Source organism: Euprymna scolopes, chromosome 37 (assembly GCF_053919585.1).
Source record: "Euprymna scolopes isolate OS-2025 chromosome 37, ASM5391958v1, whole genome shotgun sequence".
NCBI classification, from domain to species: Eukaryota; Metazoa; Mollusca; class Cephalopoda; order Sepiida; family Sepiolidae; genus Euprymna; species Euprymna scolopes.
In genome coordinates, this window is record NC_136518.1 from 5,724,166 (window position 1) to 5,747,449 (window position 23,284).

The window sequence follows — 23,284 nt, forward strand, 5'->3', positions numbered from 1 at the left end:
AAAACGCACGTTTGATGATCTGATGCTGAACATAGATGACTACCTACGTTCTGAATAAGGTCGTAAAAACACTAGATAAACCCAGTAGCTGCAGGTAGACTATATGTGTGCCAGCAAAACTCAGCTCCCTGCTATATCAGCCAGAAGACTCGAGTACGATTGTAAGGGAATTTCATCGATCACATTTCACCTGACATCTGTCCTCCCAGTATGCTTGACTGGGTGCTTGTTTATGTTTGGACCTATAAAAAAATTTTTTTCAAGAAAAATCTTTATGTCAGCGCACGAAGATTCTATATTCCAAAAAATCCCATAAATTTGTTTTTTTATTATTTTAAGAAAATCAAATTTTATGACATTTTATCGAAAGATTTGTGCGCCGTCTTAATTACAAATGATCAACAAGGACAGACAATCCATTTTGAAAAAAATAAAAAAAACAAAAAGATCTTTCTACCCTTGAAAAATTCTTTGAAATTACCACTTTAATAGATTTTCGGGGATGCTGAAGACGAAAATAACGTTTATGAACACGATCTAACATAAAATGAGCACCCATGCGTTGACCCCCCCCCTCCCGAGTTTATATTGGGGGAGGGAATGATTTTCTTAAAAAAAAAAAAAAATAGAAAAAAATAAAGTTACCTAATTGATTTATGTAAATTTTGAAATACGACATCTTTGTATGGCGACAGATATGTATATCAAAGTTTTTTCTTGAAAAAAAGCTTTTTATAGCCCCAATTGTACACAAGCACCCTTGACCGCAATTCCTACTACTTTATGCGTGGGGTACAGTGGATTGTTTTGATTCACGGCATTTTGACCATCTATGAGCTATTTAATGCCCAATATAATTTGTCAAATAGAATAATTATCATAGAATTCTATGTTTTGAGAAAGGAAAAAATATAAAAAATTGAAATCAAATGTTTTTGGAGAATTTAACTTATTTGGAAAAAGTTTAAGGTCGGGTTAGATTTTTCGACTTTAATTTCCTTCACCTTTCTTACATATTATGACTATTACTATACGTTCGACTGTTAAAAATTCTTGACATGACATACACACGTCCGATATCGATATACATCGAAGACTTTTCGCCTATTTTTATTAAATGTTTTTGATTAATATGTATGTGTCCTATACATAATCTAGCTACTAGAATCTCTTCGCTTCTTTTTCTGTAGCCTAGAAAGGTGTGGGGGTCTGGAGTGGGACAAGACACCAACAGATTCAAGTGCAACATGACGAATGAACAGCTGAAGCATTCGGTTTTCTAAATCAGGAAACAGTGACGAACGTTTGCGCTTTTCTGTAGCCGTGGTGCAGTGGAAGGAGACACTAACAAATTCAAGTTGGATGAGTATTTGGTTTCCTAAGTAACGAAGGTCAGTGGCTAATTCCAGGGCTGCCTCAAAGCTGGTATCAAAATGAAAGGTTCGAGGGGAATCAATAAGACCAAGTCATGAAGACAAAGTGAAAACCAAAGTTTGATGCATAAATCAAAAAATAATGAAATTACTGTTTTACCCTTTCCTAGACAATCCTAACCTTGTAAACAAATATCATTCCCGCCCATGTATACAAGTTCCATTTATATTTGGTGGTTCCACCTGCACGGCTGATCTGTCCTCCCTCAACCCAACCCATGCGCATTTTTTTTAAAGTTTGATTTAGCTTTTGTTTAATCGTTGCCTATTCACAATCAATTTGACACAAGAAAGTTTGGAAAACTTGACAAGTAGCCCTTGGGTTAAAGAGAAAATCTACTTTGTAATGGCTTCCAGTTTTGAAATCTGAATTTAACAAGTTGCATTTATGGAAAAAAAAAAATCTTCATTTTAGACCACTTTTATTTTAGCGGCATTTTTATAGAGTCACTTGCATGCGACTCTATAAATCACTCCGTCGGTCGGTCTGTCCGTAACACTTTTGTGCTTGGCCTTTTTGGTTAAGATCAAAGGTCTGTTGTTAATAGATTCTGTTCTTAGCTTTTAAAACTTTTCTTGGCCTTTTTGCCAAGATTGTTGATTTTTTTAACATGAATAAAGGATTTAATATCTCAAAGTGTAGTATCTGTTCCGGATACTGCAAGCAAAAACCATATGTGGGGGCAGCCACACATATAAGACCTTGGTCAACCTAGGGGTAACCCTTCATACCAATTGTCACTATCCAGCTCTCCTACTCCCTGGGTAGCTGGTCTCCATTTCCCCTTCACTCCTCACATTAAAAATCGGCCTTGTGCCTAATTTGCTCGGTGGGGGACAAAATAAATACCCTTTTCTTGGCTTTTTGGCCAAGATCAAAGTATAGTATATGTTCCGGCAGATACTGCAAGCAAAAACCATGTGGCGGAAACCCCACATATAAGACCTTGGTCAATGTAGGGGCAACCCTTCATACGAATTGTCACTATCCAGCTCCCCTAGTCCCCGGGGAGTTGGTCCCCATTTCCCCTTCACTCCTCACATTAAAAATCGGCCTTGTGCCTAATTTGCTCGGTGGGGGAGCAAATAAATACAGCTTTTCTTGGCCTTTTGGCCAAGATCAAAGTGTAGTATCTGTTCTTACTACATGCTGTACTTATTGTGATATAAAGTGGGGGATCACTTTTCTGTATTAATTTCATGTAAAATGATCACCCATTTTACAACCAGTCAGTCCCCCCCCCCCCCCGCTAGTAGATTATAAAAACCGGTTTGATTTTCTCATGTGTTAATACTTAGAAAAAAAATAAATAAATAAAATAAAATTTTTTAAATACCCCCACCACCACAAAAATAATCTCCAACCAACCAAAAATTTAATAGGTAACTTTTTTGATAGACACTGCTTGTAAATTTCATTTTTAAAATCTGAAGCCGTCACCAAGCAGACATTTTCTTTTTAACCAATTCTTGCTCATTTACGTTGATATGAGAAACTGTAGTTTCTTTATAATTCACCTCCACCAGGAGTTAAAAAAAATAATATATAAGCGAGTCAAAAGCAATACGACAGCATGTAACTCGACCGATATCAATCCTTTGGACTGGATAGCATAGAAAGCAAACATGTGATGCTGTATAGTGATGCTTACTACAACGTCTGTACCTAAATACCAAGAGGGGAAGAAGATAACATTTCATGACTGCCTTGCATCACGGCTGCGATTTTACGCTCAAGCGTACAAATAGTTATAATAAAACGTTAATAACACTTTTTTTTTTCTAAGCCTTAAAAGTTGTCGACTTGACATGTATAAGATATTCCTCTGCACAAACTCTTAAGACCTGTGTATTCGAATAAAAAGTAGTCTTAATTTTTACCCTTATACTCTAGTGGCCTTTGGGCCTTGATAAACATTAACTCTTTAGTTAAAAAAATAAAAATTATTACTGATATGTGTTTTTAAAAACTTTTATATTGCCATTGTGACATAAGCAGTTACAGACAGATTCATCAGGAGCAACCTAAGTGGAGATTTGAGCAGCAAGATGTTTGTCCACATTACATTTAAATTTATGTACATTGATATGGACTGAGAAACAGGGAGCATGGATGAAAATTCTATAGACAAGAGAGCTGAATAAAGAAGCTATTAGAATAGAGTTTTAAGACATCTGGGGACCTTTACAGTGCAGGACCTATTTGTAATTGTTTTTTTTATTTTAGTACCACTTGCACCGAGGATTGAACTTTCAACCTCCAGAAGGTTACTCAGAACTGGGTTTTACTTATTTTACTTAGCATTTTATCCGTTACGTCTTTCCTCATCAGGAAAAAATTCCAAAACAAACTGCTTACCATTCTTATATTTGGGTCCACATTTTATTATGCTACGTGAACTTGAACGGCAAAATAGCACGTTTGTCTTTTCTAATCTGTAAAATGGCCATAGACATTCATAATTTAATGATGCAGTAAAAATAAAAAATAAAAATATTTGTTAATTATTTGGGTATTGGAATGTACTAATAAGATCCTATGAGTTTGTGACTGTCGGAATATCCACTCGGAAAACCAATCTTTTAAAAAAAAAAAAAAAAAAAATGGGAAAGTGCTTTTTCATGGTGGCAGGATTGTAATAAAAAAAAAAAAAAAAAAAAAAAAAAAAAAAATCACAGAAACATGTTAGTTTTGTTTGTTTTAAATCCTAAAATATATTTTTATAAGAAAAAAAAAAAAAAAAAAAATCTTTTTTTTTTGCAAATATATTTCTAAAATTACCATTATATACGAATACAGTATTTAAATATTTGTTAAAAACTATTTTTTTTTTTTTAAATTAAAATAAAATATATTCTTGAATATATAACGCACAAGTCATATTTTATTCATTTTTGCACGTCTACTTTTCCCCAGTTCCCAGTTGAGAAAAATTTCAGACGACTTTAATCATATGTGCATATGAATGGCAATTAAAAAAAAAAAAACTTTAAAAATATATATTTCTATTTTAAATGAGATTATATATATATATATATATAGCGTTGGGACGATTAATCGGAATAAGGAATCAAAAAAAATCAGAAGGGGGGAGGTATCGCAATCGGAAAAATGTATGCATATTTTCCGATGCCAAATCAATTCTTTTGTTTTTTGTTTATTTTATTTTGTTTAAAACAAAATATTCCAGTGCTGGTAATAATAAAATAATATTTATTGATTTAAAATATCAGTAAAACTAAAATCCATAGATTATCATCTCACCCCCAGTGTATTTTTACGTTTAGGAAAACATCTCCACATTTTACGTGTTTTACGGTAAAGGAAAAATAACAACTAATTATTAAATATTTAGAGATTTATAAAATATTGGAATCAGGAATTGTATTGGAATCGTCCCATCACTAATATGTGTATATACTGACCAAGCGACCCTTTATCACAAGAAATATAGAAAGACTAATACCCCCCCCCCCTTGCATCTTCCTGCATTCATTATCGTATTATTTGTGTTTTTTCTTTCAATAAAAAAAAGAAAAAAAAATTTCTTTGGAATGGACTATTTTGAAGAATTTACCAATTTTGCTGGTGTTTGTTTCGTAGTTTTTGACTTTTAGCTGAACATGCACACACATAACCGTCTTTTACATACTAGAAGATAAGTCTTTGGAATGGATTATTCCTTCCAGCTGCAAAAGAGAGACAAGGATCAAGACCAAAGAATCACAGAAATATACTCCTTCCACCCACCCCTTTATAGGGAGAGATTAACAGAGGTTGGTGGATGGGTGGGTTGGGGTGCTACCCACAACCCCCTAAAATCTCTCCCATACCCTCTTCACAGGAAAAAAAATTTTGTTGAGCCCAATTGTTCCAGATATCAAAATAGAAACGCCATCTTTGTAGATTCAGAATTTGATTTGCTCCAAGGTTGGCGTGTGGTTACCGAAGATCAAAGATAAAGATCTTCGTTGGATGCCAAGGTGGATGATGAAACGCATCAGGATGGTTGGGAGGGTGGGGAGAGAGCGTTGAACGTTGCCATCATCTTCTGCTACTTTTTCTTAAATTTCTTGCCTTGCTCCTTCTCCTTCCGCAGCTGTTTCACTTTCCGCCGTTCCTCTTTCAGGATTTCCTTCTGGTGCAGGCTGCTCACCAATTTGTAGACGATAAAAACTGAAATGAGAGAGAAACACATTCATTTGTTGAAAAGGAAAATAAATATTTAGAACAATCGATCGATCTGCTCCTGCTCTCTCTGGATGGGAGGAAAAATATAAATCTGTATATAATCAATCAATGACAAAATGTTGCATACAGGGGGAGTTTGGGGGCGCATATCGTGCATGCGTATATTGAGACATATATCGGAATGACATTTCTATCGAAGGAAGAGATACATTGAGGATTGCGGAGGAGGTGACAGACAGTTAACAATTGAAGGGTGTTGCACAGATGATAGACAAAAACACATTTATCTTTCAGTTGTAATGACGACAAGTTTACAAATATATGAGGATTCTTTTATTCTACCAGCTGATTGATTAATCAGGAACTCAAGCTTTTACGAATACATGATCTTATCACCCCCCCATCCCACCTCCAAGAGGCATCAGCACCCAGTCTGACCGACTGCGTCTTCTCTGGCCCTGTCTGTGTCTCTTTCCGACTCGAACCCATCTCGATATACTGAAAATTCCCTTCTTTATGATGTCAGAGGCGTGCTTCGACATGTGAAATTCATTCACGTGGATTTCACCTATGTATGTCCAAATACGCTTTTGGCAAACAAAGAAATTCCTAAATGAATCGTTTCATTTATAACCTATTTATTTCATCATTATTTCTAAACTGCATTGTTCATATCTAACTCTGTCATAAATAATATTATATGGAAAAAAGCGCATGAAAAGTAATATTCTTAAGATTTTATTAAACCTGGAAAAGTAAAGGACAAGAAATTTAACCTGAAAAAGTAAAGAACAAGATATTCTAGTAAAGTAAAAAATAAGAATTTTTTAGACTTAAAATATTGCAGCTAAAAATAAAATTTGAATATTGATAAATATTTTATTTATTATTTGCATATGTTGTTGTTTATTGTTGAGTTAGAAAGGGTGTCAGTCGCTGGATTGAACTTATTTCCCCCCTATTATTTGCATATATTTATGTAGTGAAAATTGTTTGAATAAAATTAATTCATTAGTTAGTTAGTTAGTAGATGGAATTAATTTTATAATTTACATAAAAATTAATAATTTTATTATATCATAATTAGGATCATTTAATTCTTTCTATTATTTAATTAATAATTTGTAATAATTTATTACTTTTCATGCGCGCATTTTTCCATATAATCCATGATTTTTCCAGGCATTGCTATTGTATTAATATATAAATTTATAATATTTATTAATGATTGTCAAAACAAATTAGCTCTCAAACACACATTTATGCAATATTTATCATTCAATCATAGTAGTTCCGAGCCAGGGTCTCTACCGAGACTGCGGTTCATGAATTCGTGATCTGTATAGAGCGTAAACTAACAAAAAAGAAGATGGCACTCTGTGTCTTTTTAGATATCGTTGGAGCTTTTGACAACATACCCATCAGTAGTATGTTCAAGTCGCTACGAGAACTCAATGTGCCACCAGTACTCATCCGATGGATTGAGTATATAGTGAGGCACATAACAGTTCAAGTAGAACTAACTAAGGGCAACTGTTAAAAGGGAAGTAGTTAAATGAAACCCCCAAAGTGGGATTTTATCACCTTTACTATGGAACTGTATGCTGAATCCTCCTTTAAAGGAGTTTAAAAATAGGAATATTTATGCCCAGGCTGATGCTGATGACATCGCAGTGCTGGTCACCGGTTCAAAAGCATCATTAGTCAGACGCATTGCCAAAATGGGACTACATTTTTCATCAAATGTGATAACGAAAAATTTGAGTTCATTCAAAGAATATGTATTTCATAGAATTCACTAATATTTTCAATCGATAAATTCACCATTTTTTGCTATAAAATCATAAGGAGAGTTAAAAAAAAATTAGTTATTAAAAAAAAGTTCGGTTTTTTAATTATAAAAAAAAAAACGATACACGGGATTGAACCTAAAATCTTTCCACCAACCCCCGGTACTCTAACCGTTACGCTAACATGTCATATTGGTAAAATCGCAGTAAAAAATATTTATATACAAAAAAAGTTATGCAAAATGAAAAAAAAGCGTTAGTCACTTATGTACTTACTCTCCTGTTTGTGAACCCAATTTTGTTGTAACTTTTTTTCTACTGAACCAATTTTCGAAATTTTTTTTTCAAAATGTAGCTAATGAGGTGTTCTATCCAACTATATAACCTGTTTGAAATTTGGTTGCGAACGGAATTAGTGGTGGGGGTTTGAATGTGTCTCGATTCATTCAATTTCGGACTTAAGCATATATTCAACCACTACCGATTAATATTATTTCGTCCCCCCCTCACCAATCTTTCACAAGAAACACCTGTCTGGCAGAAACTACTGTCAATAATTTTACTCACTCTTTATCTGTGCCTAAATCCAAATGTAGATTCCATGAGAAAAGCTTCTTTCTTAGAACTGCACGCCAGTGGAACTCTGCCGCTTGCCTGTTTCCCACCTGACTACAACCTGGATGTCTTCAAGTCCAACATAAACAAACTCCTGACAAACCGCCCCCTTAAGTAAGACTCTATCAAAACCCCCAATACTAATGATTACTACAATACTATCTCATTGATTACTGTACACACAATAACCCTTATCCCTGAGTGGCCTTCGGGCTTTGATAAGTGGTGACCCCCATGTAAAAAAAAAAAAAAAAAAAATCTATCTCTGTCATAAATAATATTTAGTTATTTGCAACAAACAATGACAATCGTTCTACATTCCCGTGGCCTTCGTTATAAAGATGGCCGGCCAGCTGAAAAAATGACGTCATCGCCGAGGTCCCAACAAGCAAGATATGTGGAACTCTTAGACTGTCAATAATGAACAGTAATTTTTACAGACATAAATAATATTTAGTTATTTGCAACAAACAATGACGTTCTACATTCCTCGGATTTCAATATGTATTCTTTTTTTAAACTTGTCTTACTGGGTTCGATTTTAACCTTTTCCAAATCTCATTTTCAAACTTATCTATTTAATTACTGAGGTCTGTCCCTTTTTACATAACAAAAAGTCTATATTCCAAATTTGATGATGTTGACCATCTTACAATTTATTCCTTTAATTCAGTTGACATTTACAACTGTTGACAGTATCTGTTTTGTAGCACAAAATCATTCACTTAATTATTATATCAATCAGTGAATCTATTTTGCCCTTCATTCATCTATAAATATAAAAGCGAAAATGTATGTATGTGTGTTCGCTTTTTCTGTATGTCTACAAAAGGCTTTTTTCAGAGAAGCGGTCGGTTGCCTAACAACTTTTTAAAACTTTTTATATCACATATAAATCGTAATATCTCCGAGTTAACAACGAAGATCGCCTGTCTATTTAATTAGCTCGACTTCGGGAAGATAAATATTCAACATTTGTCGCTCGCCGCATGTGGGTTAGTCTTTTTCCTATAACATCTTTGGAAAATAAAAATAAAAAAAGCGTCCCCGCAGTAAATGAAATGCTATCCCGCAGTCAAACTTGACCTCATTAAGTCATTAAAACGTGCACCTGCCAAATCCAAGTAATTAAATAAATTCAAACGTCTTTCTGTTAGCATCTCGCGGTGGCCCAATGGTTAAAACCGTAGCACTCTTTTTTTCACACTTTAATTTACAACTTTGCCTCAACGGTTCGGGTTCAATCCTCATACTTACCTATCAAAATATTTTTATTTTAACCCCCCCCCCGAGTTTTCACACACACCTCCAAACACCCGGGCAACGCCAGGTACCCCTCGCTAGTCCACAATAAAAACATAAACCCTAACAAAAACGACACCATCAAAGTATACTATAAAAACCAACTACACACTAAGTACAAATCAGATGAAAAAATAACAAACCTAATTAAAAGATACACTAGACCCACCAACCAAAACAAAAAGATCAAACTAATATATTATACTAAATTTAAAACCTCCAATTTAATACTTAAAAACAACAATAATACTAACACCAACAAACTAATGTAGTGTATGAATTTATTTGCCTCTTTGAAGAAAGTCTCCGAACCAACTCTAAAAACTCATAATGCATACATAGGCCACGTCACAACACTCTCGATGACTAACCTATCATTTAGCTGACAATATTGCCATAAAACAACACCTAACATCCCATGATAAAAACCTAGTTGTCCGATATTAGAAATATCTTAACTAACAAGACTAAAATTCAATAACTAAACTGCACACAACTAAAATTACTAGAAACCATACTTATCAAAAAAACTATAGCCCCTTTTTAACCGGATCTCATTTAACACCGGGACAAATATACTAACAGTATTCAATAACTAACAAGAAACTAAATTAAACTATAAACTATAAAATAGAAAATTAAAAATAAAATAAAAAATATTTGCCCCTGTGATGTTTATGTATACCGGCTGAATATCGGTGGTCATATCAGGATGATACAATCCAAAACAAAGGATGGCGCCACTTACATTGATGGCTCCCTTAATTCCTGCAAGTACCTGGCTGATTTCCTCTTGCAATATCTCACTGGCAGAGGTGACACCGAAAAATAACCTTTTGTACCTGTAAAGGCCTAAATGCGTTGCAAAAGTGGTTATGTATCGTGATTCTTCAGGCCTAGTTTGCTGAAAACACTGGCTCCTGATAAAATGGTTTTCAGCTCATCAAGTGTGGGGGTTGGGTGTCGTTCCCTTTTGATGGCTTTGTTTGCTGCTCTCATGTCAATGCAGACTGATTTTACTTGGGTCCTTTTTCGGTACCACAGCAATAGGAGATACCCATGGGGTTGGTCCATCTGCCTTTTCGATTACCCCCAATTTCTCGTCTTTTCGTATTAACTCTTTTATGTCTTTTCTCACATAGAAGGGAACTCTTCGGTATCTCTGAGTGATAGGTGTTATGTTCTCATCTATGTGTAGGTGAACCATTTTGTTTTTGAGTTTACCCAATAAATAGGTCTGCATAGTCCTCCAGAAATTTAAGGATAGGGGTTGAGATTTGTGTGTTAGAATTAATTATGTGATTTACTGGGAGTTTGCTTGCTGTTAGTAAGTTGAGCTTTTTACACGTTTCCCAGCCGATGACAGGTCTTTCTGGACTTTTTATTACGTGTATGTCAGCTTGGCAAGAGATACCCATACACTGTAGAAGAGTGCTGAATTGACCGAGAACTGAGGTGGTTTCCTTAGCATTGAATCCGGATATCACAGTTTTTGTGGATCGGAGATAAGGTGTTGGTCTTAAGCACATAAAATAGAATATGGCTGAACAAAAACTTTTGGGTGCCATTTTATACAACATGCCAGCTGAAATAAAAAAGACCGCTCGGCGAATGGAAAAGATATCGAGAAAAATCGGAAAAAAGAATAACTCTTATGTTCAGATGTGCTTGAATGAATATATATATATATATATATATATAAATAAATAAATAAATAAATAAAAACGTGACCTTATCTATATGTAAAGAATAGACTACCAAACTTGAAATTTGATATATCGGGATAAGGACCTGTGGAGTAAATTCAATTTGGTTTTAGTTGGTAAAAATAGTTGCTAAATGGTCAAAATGTTTTACAAATTGAAACTTAGCATGCATAACTCAATTTAAAGTGCTCCTCTACACATGCACAAATATACATTTATATAATTAAATGTAATATGTAGAAGGCAATACAATGCAGAGGTGAAACGGAAAGACACAAACTGAAGCAGATGAATAGTTTTATCGATACAAATTACAAATACATGTGTATATATTTATAGATTTCATACGTTTTATTTGCGATTACTTGCGTCAGATGGTCTGATGGAATATCTGTATTCTATAATATTTCGAGAAAGATCTCTTCTTCACTTTGGTTCAAACGTGCTTCTGTAAACACTAACAGTCTCGCAGCAACATTTATGACGTTATTCAAGTCTCCATGAAGTTTTTCTCATGGAGGCCAATTTAGGTCATTTTTCAAAGTAAGTCATACCATTTTTCTGAGTAAAAATTTTAATTAAAAAAAAAAAAAAAAAAAAAAAAAAAAAATCTGGCCTAGTTTTAGAGATATTCTAGCATTTTCAAAGTGCATCAGATTGATAAATTGAAAATTAGTATTTTGACCGATTTCCCGAACATAATAAAACGATAGTCGTTGTACTGTTTTGTTTTTGTTTTTTTTACTAAAATTGAAAATAAGATACTTTTTTAAAGAGGCTGAAAGATTTACTGATTATTAAATTCAGAAATAACATGTTGGTTGGTTGGTTGTTGTTATATTCCTAAATACTTAGGAAATAAAGACAAACGTGAGTTACACCGAGTGGTATGTGTAATGGGGTTTATTTATAATACAGAAACGTAAGGCTGCTCGCCTAAGGTAAATAGAAGTACATAGTAACAAGTATGGGGAAGAAAGTCTGATAATCAACACGTAAGACTATCCGTCTTACTGCGACTGCTTGTCTGCCGCTGTCTGCCGCTGTCTGCCCAACAGTCCAATATATATATACAGTTTGTAACCGGTGTATAGCCAGTTATGTTCCTTCACAACACCTCCCCCTGAAGCTGAAATCTTCCTGATTTTAGCTTAAATACCTCTTCCTTTTAGGGTCAGGGCTTAATCTCCTGGTAACTTTTCTCTTTCTTGCGCTTTTCCTTTTGGTCAGCGTTACCCGGGGTAAAGGTTTCTGTCCAGCCCGTATGGTCGGTTCAGGCGAAATATTCATTGTTTGCGGTACACACGCTGGTTTTGGTATATCAAAAATATCGCACAATGTTTCCATTGGTGTCTCTTCCACATTTGGAGACAGTCTGGGACGTATTTGATTTCTGTGTCTTTTGCAGACAAAACTTAATCCTTGGATGGTATAGACCATGCTCCCAATCCTTTTTTTGATAATACCTTCAACCCACTGATTTCGTCCATTTTGAAAATTTTTGAAATATACATTTTCACCTGGGGAGAAGCACTTGGTATTAAGGTTTTCTTTTTTGAAAACTTTCTTTTTCTCTGGTAGCAGCCTATCGAAGACAGATCTTATCTTTCTTGCAAACATTAGCTCAGCCGGGGAAGAATTGACATTATTATTAGGATTTGGTGTCACCCTGTAAATTGCTAAAAATGTTTGAATACATTGTTCGTCTGTGTCCGTAGTAAGATTTTTCTTAAGTGCCCTTTTAAACGTATCTACAAATTTTTCGGCCAACCCATTCGATCGTGGATGGTACACAGGTGTTGTCATATGTAGAATATTTAGTGAGTCACAGAATTCTTTGAATTCATGAGCAGTAAATGCTGTTCCATTATCGCTCACTAAGGTTTTTGGCACTCCAAAACGGCTAAAAATTTCATTAAGCGCACTCACAGTGTTTTTTGCTGTTGGATGTCTAAACTTAAATATTTCTGGCCATTTTGAAAAAGAATCTACAATAATCAAGTAAAAATAACCATTTATAGGTCCCGCATAATCAATATGCAGACGTGACCAGGGTAGGTCCGTCTTTGGCCATGGCGTCGTTTTTACTGGAGGATCTCGAGCTGCTAATTGACATCCTCTGCATGTCTTGACACATTTTTCAACTTCCTTGTCCATACCAGGCCAGTACACATATCCTCTCATAAGGGATTTCATTCTCGAAATGCCCGGATGACCTGTATGAAATTCCTTCAGAATTTTCCTCTGTAACGTTAGTGGAATTACGATCCTCTCACCATACATGAGCACATCTTCACAGATGGAAAAAGGCGTTGTTTGATCTACCTTTTTATTTTTTTTTATCCATCCCAATTGATTTTTCATTTTCTTAATGAAAATGTCATTTACTGCCTCTTTTTTTATTTTTTCGAAAGTTACCGGAAGTTCACGTATCATATTACACATTGAACTTGTACATTCACTTTCGTCTTTAAGCGCAGCAATTACCGTTTCTTCGAAACTTTCGCTTCTTTTAGGGATCAACCGTGATAATGCATCTGCGTGTCCTAACTTTTTTGAGGATACATGTTCCATCTTAAACTGATAGTTTAAGAGGGTTACAGCCCATCGCTGTAATCGATTCGCAGTATGTGTGGGAATGCCTTTCTTTGATCCAAATATGGTAAGTAGGGGTTTATGGTCGGTTTGCAAAATAAAAGATCGTCCATGGAGAAATCGATTGTACTTTGTAATTCCAAATATTATCGACAGCGCCTCTTTTTCAATTTGGCTGTAATTTTTCTCCGCTGCAACCAACGTTCTTGAAGCATGGGCGATAGCTTTTGTCCTACCATCCTCATACTTGTGAAGTAATACAGCGCCAACACCGTAATCACTGGCGTCCGTTGCTAGTATTAGTTCCTTTTCTGGATTGAAATGTGCCAATGCTAAGTCTGACAGTAGACATCTTTTGATATTTTGGAAAGCAGATTCACATTCCTTATTCCAGTTCCATTTAACACCCTTTTTCAGTAACTCGTTAAGAGGAGCTCTTAAATTATGTATGTTAGGGATGTAAATTGCATAGTATTGAACTAATCCCAAAAACGATTTTAATTTTGTCACTGAATCTGGAGCAGGCATCTTTTCAATTGCTTCAGTCCTTTGTGGATCCGGTCTTCGACCCTCTTTGTCGATTATTTGACCTAGATATTTAATTTTTTTCATAAAAAAATCGCATTTTTCTGGGCTCAATTTAAAACCAAATTCCTGTATTCTTTTGAATACTTCTTTTACATGCTTCTTATGATCTTGCAAATTTTCACTTTTAATTAGGATATCGTCAAGGTAGGCCATTGAAAATTCCAACCCTGCCAGCATCGTGTCCATAATTTGCTGGAAAATAGCAGGAGCAACCTTTAATCCAAAAGGAAGCCTCTTTAGCTTAAAAATGCCCTTATGAGTATTTATGCCTAAGTATTTGGAGCATTCATCGCTGATCTTAATTTGCAAGTAAGCATCTGAGAGGTCTATCTTAGAAAAAATTTTTCCTCCGTTAAGCTTAGAGAACAGATCTTCTGCGGACGGAAGGGGATAATTATGGTCCAATAGACAGTCATTTAAACCCGTTGAAAAATCTCCACAGACCCTTATTCTGTTATTTTTTTTCTTTACATACACGGTTGGACTTGCCCAATCTGTGTGGTTAACTTTTTCAATGACTTCCAGTTGTTGAAGTCTATCCAATTCTTTTTCGATTGCGTCCATCGCTGAAAAAGGCACATTCCTTTTAGGTTTGAATACTGGAGTGGCATTTTTCTTTAATTCAAATTTTGCCTCTGTCTTAATACAGAGTCCTAGTCCTTCGGCAAAAACATTGGGAAATTCAGTTTTCAAATCCTTCAGGAAGTCTTCCCTTTGGTTTGCTTTTTCTGCAGTTAAAACGTTACAAAACGAATTTATGGGTTTCTCCCATAAATTAAACAGGACAATCCAATCTACCCCAAACAGGCATGTATTCTTTCCTGGTACGACGTACACTTTGGATTTATGAGTCTGGTTAGCGAATGTCACTTTGCATTTTAATTCTCCCTTGAACTCTAATCTTTTGCCGCACACACTTCTCGCCGTCTTTCTGGTTTTCGTTAATTCAGGTCGACCTATCCTTTTCCATATATCTTCATTTATAATACTAATATCTGCACCGCTATCCAGAAGCAATGTAACCAGATGTCCATTTATCCGAACATCAACATATTTCCGTCTTTCGCAGCTTTTTTCTTTATTCATGCGAAGCGTATTTACATTATCGGTCCCTTGTCTTTTCTTCTGGGCACAGTATGTTCCCTTGTGACCTCTGAGACCACATTCATAACATATTTTGTTCCTAAACCAGCAGGTCTTATTGTTGTGTCTTAAACTACCACAACATTTACACTTTAGCTTTGGGTCTTTGTATCCTTTAAGGATCCTGTGTTCTTGGAACCTGGACTTTCTTGTGGTCCCTTGCCTTTTTACTTGCTGCACCTTAAAAATATTTTTCTCTTCAATGCGAGTGTTGTCTTTCTTTATGTTAATCAGACGTTGACACTCTTCAGTGACTTTTTGCAATGTTATGTTAGGATCCGCCTCCATAATTGTTAGGATCCGTGAACGTATATCTTTGTCCCTTGGTGCTGTGAGACCTTGTACAAAGATTAAACATTTAAATTGGTCTGCGGAAATTTCATTCAATTTAAATGATTCGCATAAACAGTTCACAGTGCAAGCATATTCTAGATAGTCTTCAGCTTCTGCCTTCTGAATGTTCAAACATTTGTATCTAGAGTGAAATAGGCTATCCCTTTTATCAAATATTTTCGACAAGGTACTAATTGTTTCCTCGAACGAAACCTCCTCCGGTTTTTTTGGTAGAATTAGATTTGCATACTTGGTGTTTTCATCAGTACCCAGTTTTTGTAGTAGCAGGGTAACTTTTTCCTCATCGGTCCAGTCTAAACATCTTTTCGTAAAAATTGTTTCGTATCTTCTGTAGTATGCAGGGAAAGTAACACCAGTATCCGGGGAGTAACGAAATTCCGTTAGTGAATTTGAAATACCCTCGGCAGAAAAATTAGTCTTCTTCCCGGTCGACGTTAGAATTAGCTTTTCTAAATTCTTTTGCTGTGTCGACATTTGTCGTTGTAGTATGTTTGTTTGTTCTTGTTGTGCCTCTAAAGTTTTTTGTGTTCTTTCTTGTTGTTGTTGCAGCTGTTGCTGTAGCTGTTGTTGTTGAATTTGTTGTTGTTGTTGTTGTTGCGCTAAAAATTGTTGAGTCATTTTTGTCTGTTCCTGGATGCTAAGGGCTAGAGCCTTAGTTAACTCTGCTAATTGTTCCATGTTAGCTTCTAGTACAAAAATGTCTTTTCGAATTCTACACAATAATTCCAAAGAAAAATCGTAAATTTACGTATATCGTAAATTAGTAGCAATATGCAGACACAACACGTTTCAACAAAGTTCATCCATAGTAATTCAACAGGCTTTGTAAAATAATTCTTTTTTTTTTTTTTTTTTTTTTTTCAACAACGTAAGTTCATACACAAAATATTTCTTACTTCCCACGACAAATAGTTCCAATTATTTATATAAAGGCAATAACAAACAATTAATTTTCCAAAAAAAAAATATATATATGGCTGCCGTTCCCACGTGGCATAAAATGGTACAATAGTCGTTGTATTTATATTTTTTCTTTCGAAACTCGTAATCCTTTAGTGTAGTTTCGAATTCAACTTGCGACCATTTTTTTTTTTTTTTTTTTTTTTTTTTTTTTACTTGTCAAAATAAATATAAATTCCACTTTACCTTGAACATGTTTCTATAATTTCTTGTGAGTTCTTTACGAAGAAAAATCCGTACTTTTCGCTACTTTAGGTAGGAAAAATTTTTAAATTCATTGACGCACGTGGTCAAAAATCCTTGTGTAGTTTGTTTTTTTCGTAAAACAAAAAATCCTTGCATTGTACACAGTCCTTGGTACGGTAATTTATCTCTGTTAAGAGAAAGAACATCCTTTCGTCGCCATTGTTATATTCCTAAATACTTAGGAAATAAAGACAAACGTGAGTTACACCGAGTGGTATGTGTAATGGGGTTTATTTATAATACAGAAACGTAAGGCTGCTCGCCTAAGGTAAATAGAAGTACATAGTAACAAGTATGGGGAAGAAAGTCTGATAATCAACACGTAAGACTATCCGTCTTACTGCGACTGCTTGTCTGCCGCTGTCTGCCCAACAGTCCAATATATATATACAGTTTGTAACCGGTGTATAGCCAGTTATGTTCCTTCACAACAGTTGTTTTTGTTTTATGGCATATCAACCCTTTTCGGGTTATTTAATGCCGAATCCAAAGATTTTGAAGAAAAATTTTTTTAATAGAATATATTTGTTATTTTCAAGTCGGTTTCTATTTAACCTATAGTTGAAACCCTAACTCCGGGTCAGAGTGGACCTGGGAGCAATGGTAATTAAAGGGTGGCTCCACACTCCCCAATGCCCACAAGCTGGGGCCTCACCACTGGATATAGTTTAAGGTCATATCCAGGACCCCCATTGAGGGACTTTTACCCTCTGCAGGGGGGGCAGTCGTGTATTCTAATGCCCCACTGACAGGGCCGGAAATAACATGTACGATCATACAGATGGCAAACAAAATAAGTCACTTTAAAAAGAAAAACCGTTAATCAAGCAGTGTATGACAATCTCATCCGTAAGGCAATGTTTTACTGTTGCATGATATGCGATTTTGAAGCCAGTGCAGCACTGCAGCATCACTTAAGTTTTCACCGAGTTCCTGGATATGATGAACAGGTTTCTGGTTGTAGTTGTTCTCGCCAACCCATTTCACAATCAGTTTATCTCTCTGCCCTGAGAAGTGGTGTTATAAGTGGCACTTAATTGATCCCATTGAACTGCATACGATATTTGAATGTGAACTACCATCAAAATGGCTTTTTGATAACCTTGTGTCACAACAACAGCATGAAGTAAAGAGAACAACAATTCAACTCTTGTGTTTAATGTAGTAAAACAATCTAAGATCATTATCGTAAGAAATGTAGAACATGTCTAAGTAGTACGTAATGTAGGAATTTCACAGAGTTTCAATTCTGTGATTGTGTACTTTGGCTACATTGTTTTAACAGTATTTTCCTAGCATACACACCATGAAAAGTGTCCTTTTTCAGAAAATTTGACCTGGATGATAAATTAATGTGCAATCTGAATCTCAATACTAATAAAAATAAATAAAAAAAATTTTTTAAAAATTTTTTAAAATACCGGTAAGAAACTTTTCCAGGAGTTGGATATTTTATTAAGACTTATTTAAAGCCTGTGATTTAACAAAATTAAAAAAAAATTTAAAAAAATACCGGTAAGAAACTTTTCCAGGAGTTGGATATTTTATTAAGACTTATTTAAAGCCTGTGATTTAACAAAATTAAAAAAAAAAAATGTATTTTCAGCTTCAAAAGCGAACGTTCTCTACAAAATTAGTTGTAACTGTTTGCATCAGATTCTTATAAAACTGTTTTCTGATCAGTGGATGGTTTGTTGTATTGGAATGACTAATATTTCACATTTCATGTATGCATTAGAGATGCTGTGGCCTTCTAAAGCTAAAAAAATGTCAAATTTTGAAAAAATTGCAAAAACATCGTCACAGACGAAAATGCGAATTCTTGCATGGCAAATCCCTAATAAGCGTTTTTTGTCTTTTTTTTTTTTTTTAATTCAATCTGCATATGGTACTTTCTTGCTTGAATGTCTTATTTTGTGTCTTGGGTAAGTGAAATTTGGAATATGACTTTTTTCTGACGGCCTTAATTTTTGTCACAAATTTAGGCCCATTTTTCGCTAATTTTTCACACAAACGGTGCTCTAGCTTGAAAAATGTTAGAAGTAAGTAAACCCTATATGATTTTGAAAGCTAAACTGATTGGCTACAGACCTAATCACATGCCTAAATCTGTGCTTTTGAAGGGTGACTGAAAATAATTTTGGCTTCACATGAGAAAAACTTTATGGAGACTTGAATAATGTCTAAAATTCTATTAATGTATTAAGTTTTGATGTTCAGCTGTCATTCACTCAGATGGTAGTGAAGAAGGAAAAATGCTGGAACGCTAACTGTTTTGGTTGCTATTTTAGCCAAGTCCTATATATATATATATATATATATATATATATATATATATATATATATATATATATATATACATACATACATACTGGTGAGGGGTTTGGAGGTGTATGTGGAAACTCCGGGGGTGGGGATGGGGGATTAAAAAAAAAGAGTAAGTATGAGGATCGAACCCGAACCGTTGAGGCAAAGTTGTAAATTAAAGTGTGAAAAAAAAAAAAAGAAAAAAAGTGCGACGTTAACCATTGCTCCACCGCGAGATGCTAACGGAAACACGTTTGAATTTATTTAATTAGTTGGATTTGGCAGGTGCACGTTTTAATGACTTAATGAGGTCAAGTTTGACTGCGGGATTTTTATTTTCCCAAGATGTTATAGGAAAAAGACTAACCCACATGCGGCGAGCAACAAATGTTGAATATTTATCTTCCCGAAATCGAGCAAATTAAATAGACAGGCGAGCTTCGTTGTTACATCTGAGATATTACGATTTATATGTGATATAAAAAGTTTTAAAAAGTTGTGAAGCGAGCGACCGCTTTTCTGAAAGAAGCCTTTTGTAGACACACAGAAAAAGCGAACACACATGCATATATTTTCGCTTTTATATTTATAGATAAGATTGTTTGAATTTTTTTTTTTTTTTATTAGCGATTAATTTCTTAATTTCGCTCCCTGAGCGATTTCTCTTAGTATAAGAAAGGAGTTATTTGCCCTTTGTTTACATATTTCTTCGACCAAATCTTAGGACGTTTATTTTACTTTTTTTTATTATTAGCAATTAATTTAAAAAAATAAATAAATAAATAAATAAAAATTCAAACAATCTTAGATTTATAAGCAATAAAAATCGTGCATAAAATTGTCTAAGGACCGGTAGTCCCATGGTAAAACGCCAGACTACTTATCGAGCCATTACAGGTTTGATCCTTGGCAATAAAAAAAGTCTAGCTATGCTGATGAGGAGTAGACTCCTAAACATGCATGTATATAGATGACTTACTTTTATGCACGTAGTAATTATTGATTAATATTTAAATAAGATTATATAATATATATATATATATATATATATGAAAATTACAATTAAATTTACCAAAATGATCCAAGATAGTAAAATTAAAGTATATTATAAATATTAAAGAATTAATATTTATAAAGTTATCTCAGCCAGATGTAAAAGCCCGATAAAACCAAATATATCCACTTATCTAGTGTTTCCTTTTCAGATTAAATATGTTTTTAACTCATTTCAAAGTGTTTTTTAACATGTTTTATTAACTGTTTGATCGTATATATATTTCTGTAAAAATATATTTTCTTATATATCAATCCTTATATAAGAAGCTCAATGTAATTACAGAGCAATATAGAGAATAAATGACAAAAAGTTATATTCCAAAATTCATGATGTTGACCATCTTATAATTTATTCCTTTAATTCAGTTGACTTATACAATTGACAGTATAAATTTACTAATTATTAAATAGAACATTTTAGTAGAAGATTCATAAATTAATCAAAATTGTTAGTATTAATAGTTGGGTTTAATGACTGTTTGATAAAAATTCAATATGGCGTAATGGAAAAATATAAAGGTAACTGCAGCTTCTCTTCCAATTTTCGGATTTTAATCATGTCAAATCACACTTCATTTCCTTTTGACGGATTGATTATTGCTATTTCTTCTGATGAGTTAAGGGCATAATAGATTCACTGATTAAGTGATTGATTTTGCGCTATAAGACAGATACTGTCAAGAATTGTATAAGTCAACTGAATTAAAAGAATAAATTATAAGATGGTCAACATAAATTTTGGAATAAAACTTTGTCATTTATTCTATATATATATATATATATATATATATATATATATATATATATATTAACTAACGGTCACTACTATATATTGGGTACAATATAATAATCAATAGAGAATTGCTTTTATAATAATGAAATATGAAATCTGCATGAATTAAAATATATTTAAGCATATTTTAAAGCCGGGCAACACCGGCCCATCTGCTAGTCTATATATATAAAAGCGAAAATGTGTGTATGTATGTATGTGTGTTTGTATGTCTCCCAAAAACTTTCGACAGGCCACGGATTTTTGCCAAATAGGTATCATTTTCAAGTTCGAACCTTCGCCCGAAAAATATTGAAAAATTGGTCCAAAACATTAAATCCTTTACCCTAAACCATTTTTGTACAGGGAGGGGGTAGCAAAAGACCGTCCTCTCATGACAAGATGGCTTCTACGCATGTGCAAATGATGTCGGAACATGATTTAGTTTAAATATTAAAAAAACCGACCCAATTTCATCAACGTCCTCTTAGCTCACTAAGAGCGCGGTGTCATTATCTAAAGGTTGTAAGTTCAAATCGTGGTGTGAGATGTCCTTTTCTTTTTTTTTTTTTGATTTTTAAAGGTTTAATATTGAAACAGGGTTATTTAAGCCATTTTTAAAGTTTTACGTTTTTTTTGTTTTTATTTTTCAGATTTTTTTTAAGTTTTAACGTTCGTTTTTCTGGGGTTTTTTTTTTTCCATCACATTCGCGTTTTCTTTTTTGTTTTGTTACAATTTTAAGAAATTTTAACATCGTTTGTTTGCCTTGCGTCGGATTTTTTCTTTTTTTCGATTTTTTAAAAAGTTTTAACATTTTTTTTATACATAATATTTAATATTTTTATACATAATATATAAACAGAGTGATTACTTCGCTTATTCTTTTCATTTACACCCCCCTCCTGTCCGAATACACACACTTCTAAACACCCGGGCAATGCCGGGTACCCCCGCTTGTATAAATATAAAAATGAAAACTGTTTGAAGAATCGTAGGACATGTTATTGCAGTTTTTCCTTGAAGTATAAAAGATTGACAAAATTTTTTTTTTTTTTTTTTTTTTTTTTTTTTTACAACATATCAATCCTTTTTCAAGTTATTTAATGCCGAATCCGGTAATTTTTTGGGGGGAAAAAAAATCTATAGTTCAAGTTATATCTTCAAATATTTAATTATATTTGGTTTGATCGTTTTGTCTTACGGCATATCAACCCTTTTTAAGGTTATTTAATACCGAATCCAGAAATTTTGGAAAAAGTTTTTATGCTTCATGATATGTCTCCAAATATTTATTCATGATGTTTGGTTTGGTTGTTTTGTAGAGGAAAATCGATTTTTGTAATTTGATTTGAAGAACAGGATAGAGTTTTGCAAAGGGGGGGAAACAATAACATTGATATTTAGTGCATTTTAGGTAAGGAAGCTGGTATCTTCAGACTGTCTGATCTAATAGAAGCAGTAGAAAAAAAAAATATGGAGGAAAAACGAACAAAAAAAAAAGGAGGAAAAACGAACAAAAAAAAAAAAGGAGGAAAAACGAACAAAAAAAAAAAAGGAGGAAAAACGAACAAAAAAAAAAAAGGAGGAAAAACGAACAAAAAAAAAAAGGAGGAAAAACGAACAAAAAAAAAAAGGAGGAAAAACGAACAAAAAAAAAAAGGAGGAAAAACGAACAAAAAAAAAAAAGGAGGAAAAACGAACAAAAAAAAAAAAGGAGGAAAAACGAACAAAAAAAAAAAAGGAGGAAAAACGAACAAAAAAAAAAGGAGGAAAAACGAACAAAAAAAAAAGGAGGAAAAACGAACAAAAAAAAAGGAGGAAAAACGAACAAAAAAAAAAGGAGGAAAAACGAACAAAAAAAAAAAGGAGGAAAAACGAACAAAAAAAAAAGGAGGAAAAACGAACAAAAAAAAAAGGAGGAAAAACGAACAAAAAAAAAAAGGAGGAAAAACGAACAAAAAAAAAAGGAGGAAAAACGAACAAAAAAAAAGGAGGAAAAACGAACAAAAAAAAAGGAGGAAAAACGAACAAAAAAAAAGGAGGAAAAACGAACAAAAAAAAAAGGAGGAAAAACGAACAAAAAAAAAGGAGGAAAAACGAACAAAAAAAAGGAGGAAAAACGAACAAAAAAAAAGGAGGAAAAACGAACAAAAAAAAAGGAGGAAAAACGAACAAAAAAAAAAGGAAAAACGAACAAAAAAAAAAGGAAAAACGAACAAAAAAA

At 33.7% G+C, this 23,284-nt stretch overlaps 1 long non-coding RNA gene and 1 pseudogene across 1 annotated transcript in view; one reads left to right on the plus strand and one right to left on the minus strand.

Moving 5' to 3' along the window:
• The first annotated feature begins 2,527 nt into the window (after positions 1-2,527).
• On the plus strand, positions 2,528-2,653 carry LOC145261341 (U2 spliceosomal RNA; annotated as a pseudogene).
• A 1,925-nt stretch (positions 2,654-4,578) lies between these two features.
• The window catches only part of LOC145261048 (uncharacterized), a 40,085-nt gene continuing 21,379 nt past the window's right edge, over positions 4,579-23,284 (minus strand). The window contains exon 2 of the long non-coding RNA XR_013864392.1: positions 4,579-5,610. This is a non-coding gene — a long non-coding RNA (uncharacterized LOC145261048). The remainder of the gene's footprint in view (positions 5,611-23,284) is intronic.